The following is a 16,029-nucleotide window of genomic DNA, read 5'->3' as shown; positions in this document are numbered from 1 at the left end:
CTGGCAGTAAACCCGTCTAGACCCGGAGTGGTCCAGCCATTCATGGCATCTATGGTGCTGACGATTTCTTCCGAAGAGAATGGTTCCGCCAAGAATTTTTGCATGGCTTTTTCCAGCCAAACAAGCGCAACTTCAGACAGATATGTATTGCGATCTGCATCACTATTCGTAATACGCGTTGAATATAACTGGGTGTAATAGTCCAAAAGCTCATCCCGTATATCGGGAGTGCCGGTCAGGATTTGCCCTTGCGACAAGCGTAGACTTGCAATACATGAGTTACCAGCCGTAGACTTCAAAAGTCACACCAGCGTGCGGCCAGGTCTATTGCCCTCACCATACTTGCGCGCAATGGCGAATTTGCTTAGGAACTGTGCCTCGCGTTCCGCTGCCTCCTTAAATTCCTGCAATAGTGCTAAGCGGGGGCCATGCTGTGCGAGGGTCAGGACATACCAGTTGTTCCTGATCTAGGTCAGCCAGCAGTTTCTCAATGCCTGACAGTATACGCCTCAAGTCGCGCAGAACCCCGGCGTATTTGGAGATGCAAATCCCACGTGTATATGCTTTGAAAGCCTCCCAGAGGGTAGCCCAGGATTGAACTGAACCGTTGTTTATGTCTAAATATTCAATAATGGCGTCATGGAGCTCAGAACTAAATACTTTGTCTTGCAAGGCCTGGCTGGGGAATCTCCACTGTCTCTCGCAACCTTCCGGTCTAGGGACCTTGAGTGTAAGTGACACGGGGGAATGATCAGAGAGGGTTCTAGGTAAGTGTTGGGATTCTCTGTACCAAGCTGCAAGACTGGGGGTCACCAACCAAAAGTCCAATCGTGTCCAGGTGTTGTGTGGAGCGGAATGATGCGTGTACGCAGATTCCCCGGGTCTACAGCGTCACCACACATCAATGAGGCCAAGCGCTTCGCACAACTCTCTTAAGGCGCGGCGTGCTCAGAGCTTTTTATCTGGGGATACCGGGGTGCCATCTCGTATGGGGTTTAAAAGAAGGTTAAAATCACCCCCATGAAAATATAATCTGCGTCTAGTTGTAGGATTTGAGAATGTAAGGAATGAAAGAAGTCCGGATCATCTACATTGGGCGTGTAGATGCAGACTAACGCTATCTGGCGCCCCATAACTTGACCCACTACCATAGTGTATCTACCCTCATAACCTTCAAGAGGCAAAAAGGTAGTCACTTATGTGTAAGTACAGCTGTCCCCCTGGCGTAAGTGCTGTAGTTAGCAAAGTACCTATGGGCGCCCCAGGGGTAGGCACAACGTGACACCGTGGATTTCGGAAAATTAGTTTCTTGCAAGAATACAATGTGTACTTGATGCCTCAGCAAGTAATTCAGCCCCTGTCTTCCTTTTTTGGCGTTATTGAGACCCCTAACATTCCAAGTAAGCAGCGTAACATCAGAAAAGGTCACCAGTGTACCGCTGGCAGCCATAGTCGAAGTTGGAAACAAGTCTGTACACTTTGACACCAAGACATCACACCAGCTACACTAAGGGACCGTAGATGAAAGCAATTGTATACACCCCCAAAAAACAAACCCCCCGCAACCCCTCACCCAACCCTGCAACCCCAACCGCAGGGAAGACATCCCATTGAATAATAGATGGAATGCAATGAAAAACAATCCCAACCATGGGAGATAGAAAGAGCATTCTAAATAATATATCCAATACCCTGTAATACACACTTGGGGGGAGGCAACGCCTCGCCATCTACCCAACTTTGCGAAAAAATGAAAATTGAAGCACATAATGCCCTAAAATAAGAAATGATTATCAGCGGTCACTGATCGACCTGGAATACAGTTAGAAATCAGATCACTCCGTTGAGAAGAGATCCACTCTGGCTGCAGAGCCGCTAGGTGGAGGAAAGGCACCAAGAGTATCTTTGACCTGGGCGTCCCCAGCTCCCCTAGAATTCCGGCAGAATTCCTGAACTTCTGTGGGTGAGTCAAATACCCTGGTTCTTCCAGCAACATCCACACGCAAGCATGCCAGGTATATCATTCCGTACTTGAGGCCCAAGTTTCGGAGTGTGGCCTTCACTCTGGTGAACTTTTTCTGCGCCTCCTGAACCATGGCCGTAAAGTCTGGGAATAAAGTAATTGTGGCCCCCTGCCAGGTTAAGGTGCCAGCTTCATGGGCCAGACGAAGCGGGTGTCTCTGTCGCGAAAGTTCAGGAGACGAGCTAATATTGGTCGTGGTGGAGTGTCCGGGATGGGCTGGGGCACAAGGGTGCAGTGCGCTCGCTCAACTAGAATAGTCAATAGACCACATCCTGTCTAACCTCCATATTTATTTATTTTGTTATTAGTGAAATATAACATACATATCTGATGCCTGGATATTTACATGTACATATAGCATTTCTTAATATTTATCCACCATTTCAGAGTTACACAGTTGTACAATGTTCCATACATTTGACTGGTGCTCTGCTCCGCCGGCCACCAGTCATCAAGGTACACATCATCTATACACCTCCTGCCATTTCAACCCTGTATGTCATCTACCTCAGCGTCACTACCACCCTTTGAGTCCCTCTGTCTTGTGACTTCCTATCGGGCTCCCACGCTACTTGAAGTGAGTGACTTACGGGGCATGGATTTCCTCTCCCTCCGGTTCTCCCGTTTTCTGTCCCACCAGGTATTCTTGGTAAGGTCCCCAAATATTTTTGGGGCAGCTCCAATGCGGAAGCAACTCATTATATAGCTGTAATTGCTTGTTACAATATACCATGTCGTTATGCTAAGACCCTAAGGTAGGAGATGGGCCCCTGGCCCACCGCATCGCCGCTCCGCATTTGGCCAATAACATCCCAATGGCCACTAGCCTATGATCCGTATTATATCCTAACGGGGTCATGAGCTTGTCCATTTCCAATGTAGAGCCTGTTATAGTCCCTAATTCTTGTATAACCACCCTCCAGAAATCTAGTACACTCAGGCAGTACCAAGCAACATATAGAAAATCAGCCTCATACTCCGGACATCTTTGACATTCCGCCGTGTCACATAACCCATACCTGTATAGTCTCTCGGGAGTATAGTTTACCCAGTTGATATATTTGAAATGTATGAGTTTGTGTCACCCATTCTGTGATATATCCCTGGTCATGGAGCAGCAATATTACCAGCATTGATTGCTATTGCCTAGTTACCTCTGCCAGGTTTGTCTCGCCTTTGTTATGCATGGCCTATGGGCTTCTTGTGCAAAATCGTAGAATTGTGTTATTTGATTAGTGGGGACATTCTCCTTTATAAAGGACGAGAGCGCCAGCATGTCTGGGAGCTCTCGAATGTCTTTCTGCAGGAGGTCACATAGCATGTTTCTGATTCTAAAATAATGAAAACGGGCCATAACTGTCGGTGACTCCGACTCATTCTCAAGTGTTTCCAATCCTTTCACAACCCTGTCTTGAAATAGGTCTCCCATTTTGGTGATCCCTAGTGACCGCAGTGCACTCACCACACCTTTCTCTCTCCCAATTTTTAACCATGAGCCCCAATCCATCCGATACATGCGGGGAGTGCAGTACGGAGCCAGCTTGTTTTCTCAATAGGTTCCACCAAATGTGCTTCGTAGTATTAAAAAATCTAATAATCCATAATGCCTCTACAAGGTGCAAAATAGTGTCTGGGGGAGCGTGAATGAATCCGCTGCTTCTCTTTCTATATACAGATGTGGTAAATTGTGCAGGCCATGGAGCCAGTAATGCGCAAAAGTGCTTTGTGCTACTTTGTAGTATAGTTCCAAGTCCAGCGCGTTAAGGCCTCCCATGTCATATGGCATCGTGAGAATCTCCCATTTCACCCTTGGTTGTTTCCCAGCCCAGGCTAATTAGACCATCAAGGATCGCATTGTTGCAAAGTGCGTGCGTGGTAGTAGCATTGGGATATTGTGGAGCAAGAATAAGAATCTAGGGAGGACCACCATCTTCATAATCCCATTAGCGGCAGCGGAAGTTTGATCCAGCGTCTTTTTCTAATCTCATCATCGCTTTTCCATAATTGTCCAACATAACTGTCCTGGGGTCCGTGTGAATTTGTATACCCAGATATCTGACCGATTCCGTCGTCCATCGCAAAGGAAACTCAAGGGCGGCCGGCTTCATGGCCGGTGTGAGTGGGAAAACTATAGAATTATCCCAATTAATATTGAGTTCCGATAGGCCCCGGAAGTGTACCACTTCTCTAAGGACAGGAGAGAGATTCCTCTCCAGATCCCGGACATATATCAATGTGTCGTCTGCATACTCCAAAATTATGAGATTGTAATTCGGGAAGCGTATACCTTCATGTCTGTGATATTCACGTATGGCACTCGCCATTGGCTCTGATACTAGCGCATACATTAGGGGTGACAAGTGTCCCCCCTGTTGGGTACCCCTGGTGATATTCAATGTTGTCGTGACTGTATTTCCCACTTGGACTTGTGCTACTGGTGCTGTCTATAACACTTCAACTAGACGCTGAAAAACCTCACCCACTCCTATTCGACAAAGGACGGCTCGCAGGAATACCCATTCCACAGAGTCAAACTCTTTCTCAGCGTCCAGGAAGACTATGGCGGCCCTCACATTCGGGTCTATTTGTTGTACTGCGCTAAAGAGAGTGCAAAGGTTAGAAGTTATGCTGCTACCAGGTTCAAAGCCAGCCTGTTCTGGACGTATCACTCCTGGTAACAAGGGAGCCAGTCTAATCGCTAATACCTTGGCGTACAGTTCAGTATCTGCATTTTACAGGGAAAGGAGCCCTTCTGAAGAGCAATCATTGGGTTGTTTGCCTGGCTTTAATGAAGTGACAATCATGGTCTCACACATTGAGGGGGGCATGACTCCGGCCTGTACCATTTCCTCGTACAGTGTAACCAGGCGCGGTATAAGGAGATCCTGGTAAGCTTTGTAGAAAGCCACTGTGAGACAGTCTGTACCCGGTGCTTTTCCAGATTGCATGCTTGCGAGGGCTACCCATATTTTAAACAGGTGTAATGGCGCCATCAAATGTTCTCTATGCTCTGTAGTGAGCCATGTCATAGCGATGTGTTCTAGGTAGTCAGCGGTGGCCTCCACATCTGGTGCGATATAAGTCAGTGTAATATCTGTGAGATATATCTGCAGTACTATCCGCATCATACAACATTTGGCCCTCCTTGTCCTGGAGCTTCGGAGTCCCCCTGTCTCTCGTTTGGGATGGATCAGAGCCACCAAAAGTTGCTCCTGGGTTTTCCTCCCTCTCCATATATCCTATCTGAGGCATATTTGCCCATGTGTACCACTTCTCTGTTGGCGGTGTCCTGGTATTACACCATTATGGCCTTAATCTCTCCCAATATATTGCTGTCCCCCGAGCGTTGGTGTCTCGATTGCAAGTCAGCCATCTCTCTCCTGAGTGTTTTTGAAAATCGTGATACCTCTGATATAAGCTTTAAACACTTCCCACACTGTGGAGAAACTGTCTACGGATCCCACATTATTAATGAAAAAGTCTTCTATTAATTGTGCTAGTTCAGTCTTAAAGACCAGATCTAATCGGGAGTAAGGCATTGCCTTGTGAATGCAGCTGCCCTTCGACCCCAAAATTATAAATCCTATACTATGGGTGACTGATCAGAATAAGTGTGGGGGAGAGGCTCACAGCGTAGGACGCGTGGTACCAGACTCCTAGAAACCAGCCAGTTGTCAATTTGCTTGTGTATGTCATGTACAGCAGAGTAATGCATGAATCCTGTGCCCGGGGGTTGCAAAATCTTCATATGTCCTCCAGATCGAGTAGGTCTACCATCTCCTGGAGTGCCCGGGCGGCTGCGGAGGGTTGGCGGGATGGGCCCTTTGAGCCATCAAGTACAGAATTCAGTACACAATTAAAATCTCCTCCCCAAACTTCTGGCAAATCACCCAATTGCAGTAGGTAAGCGCTGAATGTGTGATAGATCTGGGGGTCATTGTGATTGGGACTGTAAACCCCTACCAATAACATATCTAAATGGTCCTTACGGTAGAGGGCCATCACATACCGGCCTCCTGGGTCAACACATACCTCCTTTAGCTCTATCTCAGACCTTAAGTCCACCCATATAAGAACCCCGCGGGCATGTGAGGTGAATCCCGCTGCACAATAACGGCCTTGTAGGCGCTGTGTGGTCAATGTGCTGCTGTTTTGTGCTAGGTGTGCCTCTTGTGAGAATGCCACTTGCACTGCATGTCTTTTGAAGTATGCCACCACCCTTCGAACCTTTCTCTGATCATTAAGGCCTCTCACATTCCACATGAGTAAGCGTATTTGTGTAGTGGCTGATTGTTCTCCCACCTTATGCCCTACGTCTCCTTGCATGGTATTCTATACAGCAAACATTGTCATGACCAGTCAAACAATATATTTCACTTGCTTTTGATGATATACAACATAAAACAACCCCTGATAATGCCCCTGCTACGCTAATTGCCTTCAAATTTTGTATGGCTGAACTTCGTCCTCCCCCCCCCCCCTTTCTCGTAGGCCCCTTACAGGACATAACCAAAACCCACAGTAGGTATTCTGTGATAACCACATGGGGCGGATGTCGCCTGCTAATAGGCTAGCCAATGGGTCTGGCCCGCTTTATAATGATGTTAATGCAATGATGCAAAAATAGCCTGGCCTGCACCCCCGTCAACTAGTAAAAGAATAGGTTATGCCCCTCCCTTTTATCCAGAACTCCAGCTCTCATATTGATCATCAGGTATTATCACATTTTGCCCCGCTTGTCCCTTCACGAATTACATCATGTAAGCAATTTCCACCAAGGTCCGCACCTCGATGTATAGGCCTCTGTGACATTCACCAGAGTGATCTTACCAGTGATATGAATGTAATGTCCTCATGAGGCACAGGCGTCTGCACCCACCACAAAGTTCTAGTAAGTGTTGTTTCTCCACCGAAGACAAAGCTACGGGACACGCTGAGCATGTCTGCCACCGCCACACTGGAGCACTGAGGCAGTCCACTCCCATCTCGGTTCTTCAATGCTCCAGCCCCATAAAAAATGATGTACTGTTCCTCTGAATCCTGAGCGACTTCTTCCTCGCTCAAGGTGTGTCAGGGTGATTTCTGCCTAGTTTCGGTGCCCTCCTTCTGTTTGATACCTGCCTGGGGTCCGTGAAGTAATGCGCCTTTCGTCCTGACATTACCCGTAGCTTAGCAGGGTATAACATTCTGTATTCTAGCTGGAGCTCGCGTAGCTGCCTCTTTGCTGGTAAGAAGTGCCTTCATGCCTCCTGGACTTGTTGTGTAAAGTCTGGATATATGGATAACTCAGAGCCCTCATAGTGCAATGTTTTCAGCTCTCGCACTTTGCACAACGCTTCTCTGTCTCTGTAGTTTAGGAGTCATGCTATAATTAAACGAGGGTTTGCAACTAGATTCAGCCTGGGCACTAGGGAGCGGTGGGCATTTTTCACGACAAATATCTCAGAATAAGTGTCTCTCCCCAGAAATGTAATTAGGAGGTCCTCCACATATTTTTCCATGTTTTCTATGTTGGTGGACTGCGCCACTCCCACTATCCAGATGTTGTTTCCCCTGGATCTTGCTTCCAAGTCCTCCGTCTTCAGTTCTAGAGTGTGGAGTAGCTTATCCACTTTTTTGGATTTTGCTGACTCCTCTGTCAGCACAAATCCTCTGCGTCTGAGATTCTCTTCTCCACTGTGTCTAGCCTCTCAGTATGTTTATCCAGGTGCTCCATCATCTGATCCATCTGAAACGTGAATGCATCTATCCTGCCATCAATTTTTGTCAGGCTCCGTTGCATGGTTGTCAATGTCTGCTTCAGTTCCGAGTCTATGGAAGGGTCTGCAGCCTCTGACCCTGATTCTACTGCATTTGTGTCGACCTCCCTTGGTCTAGGGGTCCTGCGTGCCTCGAATCAAGTTTGGACTGCAAATACACAAGAGGTTCATCACTATATACTTTTATATGATCTCAAAGTAACAACAGCCGTTTGATAAAGCATGTGACACAAGATATAAAGATTTTCTTCTTTATTGCTTTTGAATGAAGATTTCTTGTATTTCCCATTTCATGTTCACATAGCTATAGCCAACGCGTTTCGTCTCCCATGAGACTTCTTCAGGGCTATCAAAAGAACATACATGAAAGGTTTTTAGAATATTCTCTATACTAGCATCTCCAAACAAGTTTAAAAAGATTGTTATTACTTTAAAAACCAAAGCATCCCTAACAATTCTACATTTATTATATCATTTACAAAACAGAGAAACATGTAAAAAACACAAAAGGAGGGCCTAGCCTTCAAAAGGCATGAATGAACATAATTATTGTTTTTTGCAGTAGCAATAATATGTTGTACAATTCTTTACATTCTTAGTTTCATAGATGCAATGATAAGTGCATGAAATCACGAATATTTGATATCTTGCTCAGCTTTAAAACATACATGTTTTATTATTTTGTAGGGCCTATTTAGGCACATCTGAATGCAACAAAAATATTCCTAGATAATTGTCATTCAATATCACATTCTCAATATCAATGCAATAGGTTAAAACCATGTCATGTAGCGCTAAAATCATGTGATGTGATCTCGCTCTATGCTGCTTAATTCAGTACAACAGAAAGTTCATCACAATAATTATTCCAAAACCATTATATATATGTTCATATTCCTAATAATGTATTTTAAAACGATATAATTTTGCATTAGAAATTATAAAGATAGCTACAGGTGTATGTTAACATCACTGTTTAATGACATCTTTCAAAATCATATGTGTTTTGCATACCTCATAAGTGTGGTGTGTATATTTCTTTCCTGTATGGCTGTTCCTGGGGTATGGATTCAGCGATGGAAATTTCTCTAGGTCACCCAATATTCTACAGAGAAATATATTTACAAAACCATATGATATCAATCCCAAAATTATTTATATTCATTATATTTTATTTTGTATCATAGATGTCATGCAACATAATTTATCCCTAAGTGTTACCATAATTAGGGTAAAACAAATTTTGTTTGCCCCTAAAAACTTATAAAGAAATCCATATGTTGGTAATCTAGAATATCAATGCGTAGGCCTTACCGCGAAGTTACGTCATGCCGTCAATATGGTTATATGCTAATAGCGACACTCATAGTGCTTATTGGTTTGTCTCTTATATATTTTTTGGGAGCTGTGACGTAATTAATGTGACAATGCAGTGTGACCACTTCAACTAAGCATACAGCTTCCGTACATGCAAAGCTGTAATGCTAACAGTACAGACAGGTATACAGATATATTAAATTCTATGAAAGACCCATGCAGTGAATGCATTCAGTGAGTTGTGGTATATCCTATTTTCTTTCGAAAAGACGGTTGAGGTTGTCATCATAGTGCAGATTATAAGTCTTGTATTCAATTATGACAGAGATGAAAAGAACGAGATGTCATTGACGCGTGTTTAAGATGACACAAGCCCAACCACAGCAAAAAACGGAACTCTAGTTATGATTGCAATGCTGGTGCTAATTGTAAATCTCATAATGGTTTACAGCATGGATACTGCAGGCGCATATATTCAGAATCACGCTAGTAAAGCTATGACAGATCATAGTGAAAGCACAGTGCTTAACACTTGCATTTGCGTCAACCCAAGCCCATATAGTATCTAATTTTGCAAAGTTTAAATTGTAGCTATTTGAGGTAGAAATGAAATGGGCACATATATTCAAAAACCGGCGTTAGCCAAACTATAATAAATCATGGAGAAAGCAAAAGGATTCTTACTTAAAATAGCGTCAACCAGAGCCCTTATGGAGTCTGGTAAAGCTGAATATAGTTAACTATCCAACTCACTTTTGACGGTCTGATAGCCAGCAACTCAGGTCATGATTTCAGCAAAGCCGTGTATGCTTTAATTTCGGCTTTTTAAATTAAGCGCCCGATGGTAATCGTATCACGTGACCTACGCGACGCCTAGTATGTTTGACAAATGTATTAAAAAGCAACCATGGCGGCCATCTTAGAATGGCCAACGAATCCGATGTGTTCCTGGTATTACTTGCGTGTAAATCAGTGAAAGTTTAAGAAAAACAGGTTTATTAAGAACAGTGTTCATCCTGTGCGTAACTGCATCATATAACTTGTTTTTTGTTAACAATGTTTGTACATGTTGGTCTCAATTTTCTAAATTCAGCGCCCAATGGTAATCGTATCACGTGACCCGTGTGACGCCTAGTGTATCTAACAAATTTAGTGAGGAGCAACCGTGGCGGCCATCTTTGAGTGGCCAAAGGATCCTATGTATTCAAGGCGTTACTGCATGTGAGACAGTCAGGATTCAAAATAACAGATTTACTGTAAACAATGTTCGATTTATACGTTATCACATCATATAATTTCTTTTTTTGTTAACAATATTTATGTATGTTAGTCACGATTTTCTAAGTTCAGCGCCCAATGATAGTAGTGTCACCTAACCATAATGAGATCTAGAGTGTTGACAAGGGCCATCTTTAAATGGCCACAGATCCGATATATTCATGGCGTTACTTGATATAAAATCAGTGAACATTAAAGATACAACATGTTCATATGGAACAGTATTTGGCTTGTTCGTTGCCGCACCATATCTTTTTATATTTATATATTTATTAGCAATTCATAAAGCATGAATTCAATTATATGGAAACTTTTAATGAAGTTAACAACTGCAGCGGCCATCTATAGATGGTCAAAGTGCACTTAAAAGAGTTTCTTATTCTCTATATGTCAATAAATGAGTAACCGTCACAAAGTATATTATTTACCCAAAGCCATTTTTATGTGTCATTTGTTATTCAGCCATATATTTCATCGATTACACCATTGATGCATTGTTTGTAAGTATATTATTGCAGTCATCTACGTTGAAACCAAGTAGTGTAGTTCTACAGCGACATACCAATGACATTCATTGCTCATTCCCATTCGCAAAAGTGTCATAGAAAGTGATGCATCTCATCATTGATATTGAGTCCAAATTGCACAGTTCTAAGACGGCATTTCCATGACGCCTCCCGTTGTCTCAAGATCAATTGCCTATCGCCTCCACGTTCTGGCATCTTGACATGATCAATGCCATAGAATTTAAAATTCTTGTCATTTGGATGTTCACATTGTATATGTATAGAAACAGGATATTTGTCATTGCCATTTTTGATGGCTCTTGCATGTTCTTGTATACGCATTTTTAGGCTGCGTATACTGCTCCCTATGTACTTTTTCTGGCAGGCACATATGATCATATATACCGTGAATTCAGTATTGCAGTAGATAAAGCAATTTATTGTGTATTCCCGTGAAATATTGCTAAATTTCTTGTTTTTATTTATGCCAAATTGGCATATGCAACAATTGCCACAGATATGAAAACCCAATGGTTTTTCAGGTAACCAAGTGGGCATGGGAATTTGAGAGTCCCTGATGTAGCTCGGACTCAAGATTTCTTTTAAGGTTTTGCTTCTACGGTAAACAATTCTCGGTCTCTTAGATGTTATTGTGCTTATTGAGCCATCTTTAGAAAGAAGGTGCCAGTTTTTCTTTAAAATCTTATATACATGATTACTCTGAGCATTGTATTCTGTAATGAAACATATCTCAGATTCATTTCTCTCTTTGTCCAGTTTACCAGCACTTTTCATAACCAGTAACTCTTTCCTTTTGGGGGTCATGGCCCTCTTTTCGGCCTTTTTCAAACAAGCTTGATTATAGCCTCTCTGTATGAATCTGCTCTTGATTTTACTGATGTTGCTTTTGAAATCTGATTCCAGACTACAGTTTCGTCTAGCGCGAACCAATTCACCATATGGAATGGCTTCTATGGTAGAACGTGGATGCGCGCTAGTAGCGTGCAAGTAACTGTTGCAAGCAGTCTTCTTCCTATATATATCACTGTGTATATTACCATCATGACAAATAGTTTTAAATCCAAGAACTCTATGTTGGTTTCAGAGTGTTGAATGGTAAGTTTTACATTGAAATTATTTGTATTCAGGTAGGTGTGATACCCCTCTAGTTGTTCAATCGTACCATGCTATATCATGATGATATCATCGATATATCGGGCGTAAAAGATTACATTATTAACCCAAGTCTGGGCACCTGGGCCCCAGACATGCTCCACCTCATACAACCCCATGAAGAGGTTGGCATAGGATGGAGCAAATCTGGAGCCCATCGCAGTACCACGTCGCTGTAAGAACCACTCACCATTATGCAGAAAAGCATTATGTGTTAAAATCATCTCTGCCATGTCCAAGAGCATGTCCGTGTGTTCTAAGTGTTGTGTGCCTCTCCTAAAGAGAAAATGTTGTAAGGCTCTCATTCCTTCCCCAATGTGAATGCAGGTGTAGAGACTCTCTACATCCATCGTAACAAAGTACAGATTGTCCTGATCCCATTTGAAATCCTCAAGTTTGCATAAGAGGTCAGAGCTATCCCTGAGATAAGAAGGGAGGTTCTTTACAATGGGCTGAAGAAAATTATCAACATATTTGGCAATGTTTTCAGTTGGTCCACCATTGCCAGAAATGATGGGGCGCCCAGGTGGAAACGTGCCCCCTTTATGGATTTTAGGTAAGGCATAAATACAAGGTGACCGAGAGTGGTGTGCTTGTAAAAATTTGTATTCATGATCCGTCAATAAACTTGATTCATGCCAATCCCATAAATGTGCATTGATGTTTCCTTCTATTCTAGATATGGGATTCATTTTAAGTTTATCATAGCAATTGATGTCACTAAGCTGCCTTTCTATTTCTTGAAGGTAGTCTGTACGATTCATAAGGACGATGTTTCCACCCTTATCTGCCTCTTTTATAACCAATTCCTTATCGTTTTTTAGTGACAATAATATCTCACTCTCAGCCTTACTGAGATTATTGAAAAATGCACATCTACGTCTGCTGTAATATGAATCTTCCAATGCATAAAGATCTTTAGTTACATTCTTATAAAAATCCTCGATATCTGAGTTCCTCATTTGTGGTGGTATAAATTTGGAACTACAGCGTAGGCCACTGTCAATTGAGTAATCCTGTGCAATATTTAAATGACTAGCTATCTGTCTGACATCCCCAACCTCCTCCTCATCATATAGTGTCGCACGTAAGTGTGTATGGTGTAAGTCTGCAATAGATGGTATGGTCGTTTCATTAGAGATTAATGAAGGAGTACATTGAACAAATGGATGGTCTTCAAAGTATTTTTTAATCTTTACTTTGCGTAGAAATTTAAACAGATCAGAATGCAAATTTACAAAATCACATTTGCTAGTGGGACAATAATTCAAACCCTTACTCAGAACAAGTTCTTCCTGGGGTGACAAAACTCTAGAAGACAGATTGACAATTGACAATGTATCAGAGTCACTATGCACTTCATTATGAGTAATCATATCTCTTGTGGCCGTCTCTATTTCTGACTGGACTGCAGTTTGTCTGACTTGCCCATGATGAGTTGCAGTGAGATGGCAGCGGTTCGTGAGACACAGAGTGCCGCTTTGAGCGATACTACTTGTTCTCAGCATCAAGTGCTCTCTCAATTTTCTGTGGGGGAGTTTATTGCAAGGCTACCTCGCACACTATGAGTCGCTTTGGTGATACAATGGCAGGGCCTGCTCAGTTCGGCTCCGGGTGGGTCCAGGGCGAGTGCCAAATGGCAAAGCTGGGGTTTAATAAGTACCCCCTATCAGGACCACAGCTTATCCCCTCACCTGATCCAGCACCGACAAGGCAAGGCGCCCATGTGTCTTATGTGTTTGCCGGATGTGGCCGCTTAGCAAACTGTTCCCCCAGCATCCACCGACCCAATTGAGGTCACCGTGTTACAGGTCAACGGCTGCAGAGTTCAGGTCACTGGCAATTCTTACACCCACAGGAGTCCTCACTGCTTGATGACCGGGGTTCCGCAGCGCTTTTGCAGGCGTTTTCCAGACTGCCCTTAGGGTCCACCAGGCATCGGCGTCCCCACACCGTCCGCTTCGTTCCATGTCCCAGGGCCTGTATTGCATGCCGGAGCGGTCACCACCCGCCTCACTGTGTTACTACTCAGCCCACGCTGTACACTCCTCAGTCTGTGGTCCCCGTCTTCAGTGGGCGCCGCAGGCCGAGCATGTCACCGCCCTTGCATAAAGCCACTGCTCCGCATTACAGCACAGGCGAGCATCCAGGTTGACGAGGCCTTCCCCCCTGCCTCCTGTGTAATTGCGCTCACAGCACCAAGGGACCCGGGACTACACCTGTTATTAGCTGATTCTCAGCATTCCTCTGCAGGTACGTCCGGACCGGCTGTGCCCGATGCTCTGCGTTGGTTTCCCCACAGACCACCCCACCAGGCAGTGCTCGAGTCGCGCTGGGCCTTTGTTGTCGCCCGGGGCTCGCTGACGACATTGGATCTTCCATGGTTCCACTACCGCGAAAGAAGCCTCTTTTTATGCACAGTTGACAGACTTGCTACTCCTTTGGGGGTATAGCAGGTTTTCGTTGTTTAGTTGACGCCTTTAGTATCAGGATGATGACGGATTATCGGCTGGGTCATCGGAGCCTCATTATTCCGCACCCATCTTGGAACCAGGCAAGCTCCGCCCCATCTAACAAACATATTTTGTCACTAATGACACTAAGAATTATAGACCTAGAGCTAGCTTGCCATTCCCAGCAAAAATCGCCGAAAAGGTGATGAATATTCAATTATCTAAATATATCGAAGATCACCATCGCCTGGATGACACACAATTCGGTTTCCTTAAGGGCCACGGAACCGAGACAGCGCTTATTAAAGCATCAGAGGATATCGGGATGATACTCGATCTGGGGGGGGGGGGTTGCGCTGTTCTTATACTGTTGGATCTTTCAGCGGCATTTGACATGGTCGATCATGCTATCCTGATCGACCGTGTCACAAAAATAGGTGTCAGACATGTAGCTAGAGCCCTGTTGACCTCTTTCCTAACAAATCGCATGCAATCAGTGAGTCGTGGCACCTTCAACTCTCCTCAACTGGCCCTGCCGGTGTGGTGTACCGCAAGGATCATCATTGAGTCCGACACTATTTAACATCTATGTGTCGAACTTGGCTAAAGTCATCAAGGCACACGGGATGGGCCTCACATCTTACGCCGATGACACGTAACTGGTGCTGGCAGTACATAATGATGGCGATGAAGCAGCAGCCAATTTCCAGAAAGGCATGTTGGCCATCAGTGGCTGGATGGCCAACAACTGCCTAAAACTTAACTCTGAGAAACAGAGGTTATGATATTTGGTAAACCACTCCCAAATTGGTCCCCCGCCAGGTGTCCGTCCTCCTTGGGCCCTCTTCCCCTTCCAGTAACGAAGGTCAGAAATCTGGGCGTTATATTTGACGACAGGCTGTCCTTTGTTCCTCATGCTAATTCTGTGGTCTCATCATCATTCCATAAACTGTGAAGGATAAAAAAAGCTCCTACCTTTTCTGCCGCTCAGTGCCGGAAAGACACTAGTAAGTACTTTAGTTATGTCTACTATTGATTACTGCAATGCTCTCCTCATTAATGCTCAGAGCAAAGTCCTCCATAAACTCCAATTGGTCCAAAATTCTGCAGCAAGAAGTCTATCGGGAACTCCTAAATACAAATCCATCTCACACACACTCCAACAGTAACACTGGCTTCCGATAAAAAATCGTATTAAGTTAAAATCCCTTTGTATTGCATATAAAGCTTCACGTAACTCTGGACCATTGTTCCTGAATGAGGACCTAGGCGCCTACATCCCTAATCGGGCCTTACGCTCTTCCACAGCAAACCTGCTAAGGGTCCCCCGCACCAAGACAGCATCGTGGGGTGACAAGCGTTTCACCGTTGCCACAGCGAAGCTTTGGAATTCTCTCCCAATTCATATCAAAGCCAGCCAGTCTTTACTTGCCTTCAGAAAAGTGACAAAAACATGGCTTTTTAAACAATACTCTATCTGTCGTTTGGTTCCTGTTCGCTTCCCTTAGCGCCGAGACACC

At 44.1% G+C, this 16,029-nt stretch overlaps 1 protein-coding gene across 2 annotated transcripts in view; it reads left to right on the top strand.

The window, feature by feature from the left end:
- The window catches only part of RSPH1 (radial spoke head component 1), a 230,371-nt gene that overhangs the window by 130,141 nt on the left and 84,201 nt on the right, over positions 1–16,029 (top strand). The window lies entirely within an intron of this gene.

The sequence above is a fragment of the Triturus cristatus genome, chromosome 8, assembly GCF_964204655.1.
Source record: "Triturus cristatus chromosome 8, aTriCri1.1, whole genome shotgun sequence".
NCBI classification, from domain to species: Eukaryota; Metazoa; Chordata; class Amphibia; order Caudata; family Salamandridae; genus Triturus; species Triturus cristatus.
Note: the sequence above shows the minus strand (reverse complement) of the source record. Positions and strands in the feature narration are given on the sequence as shown.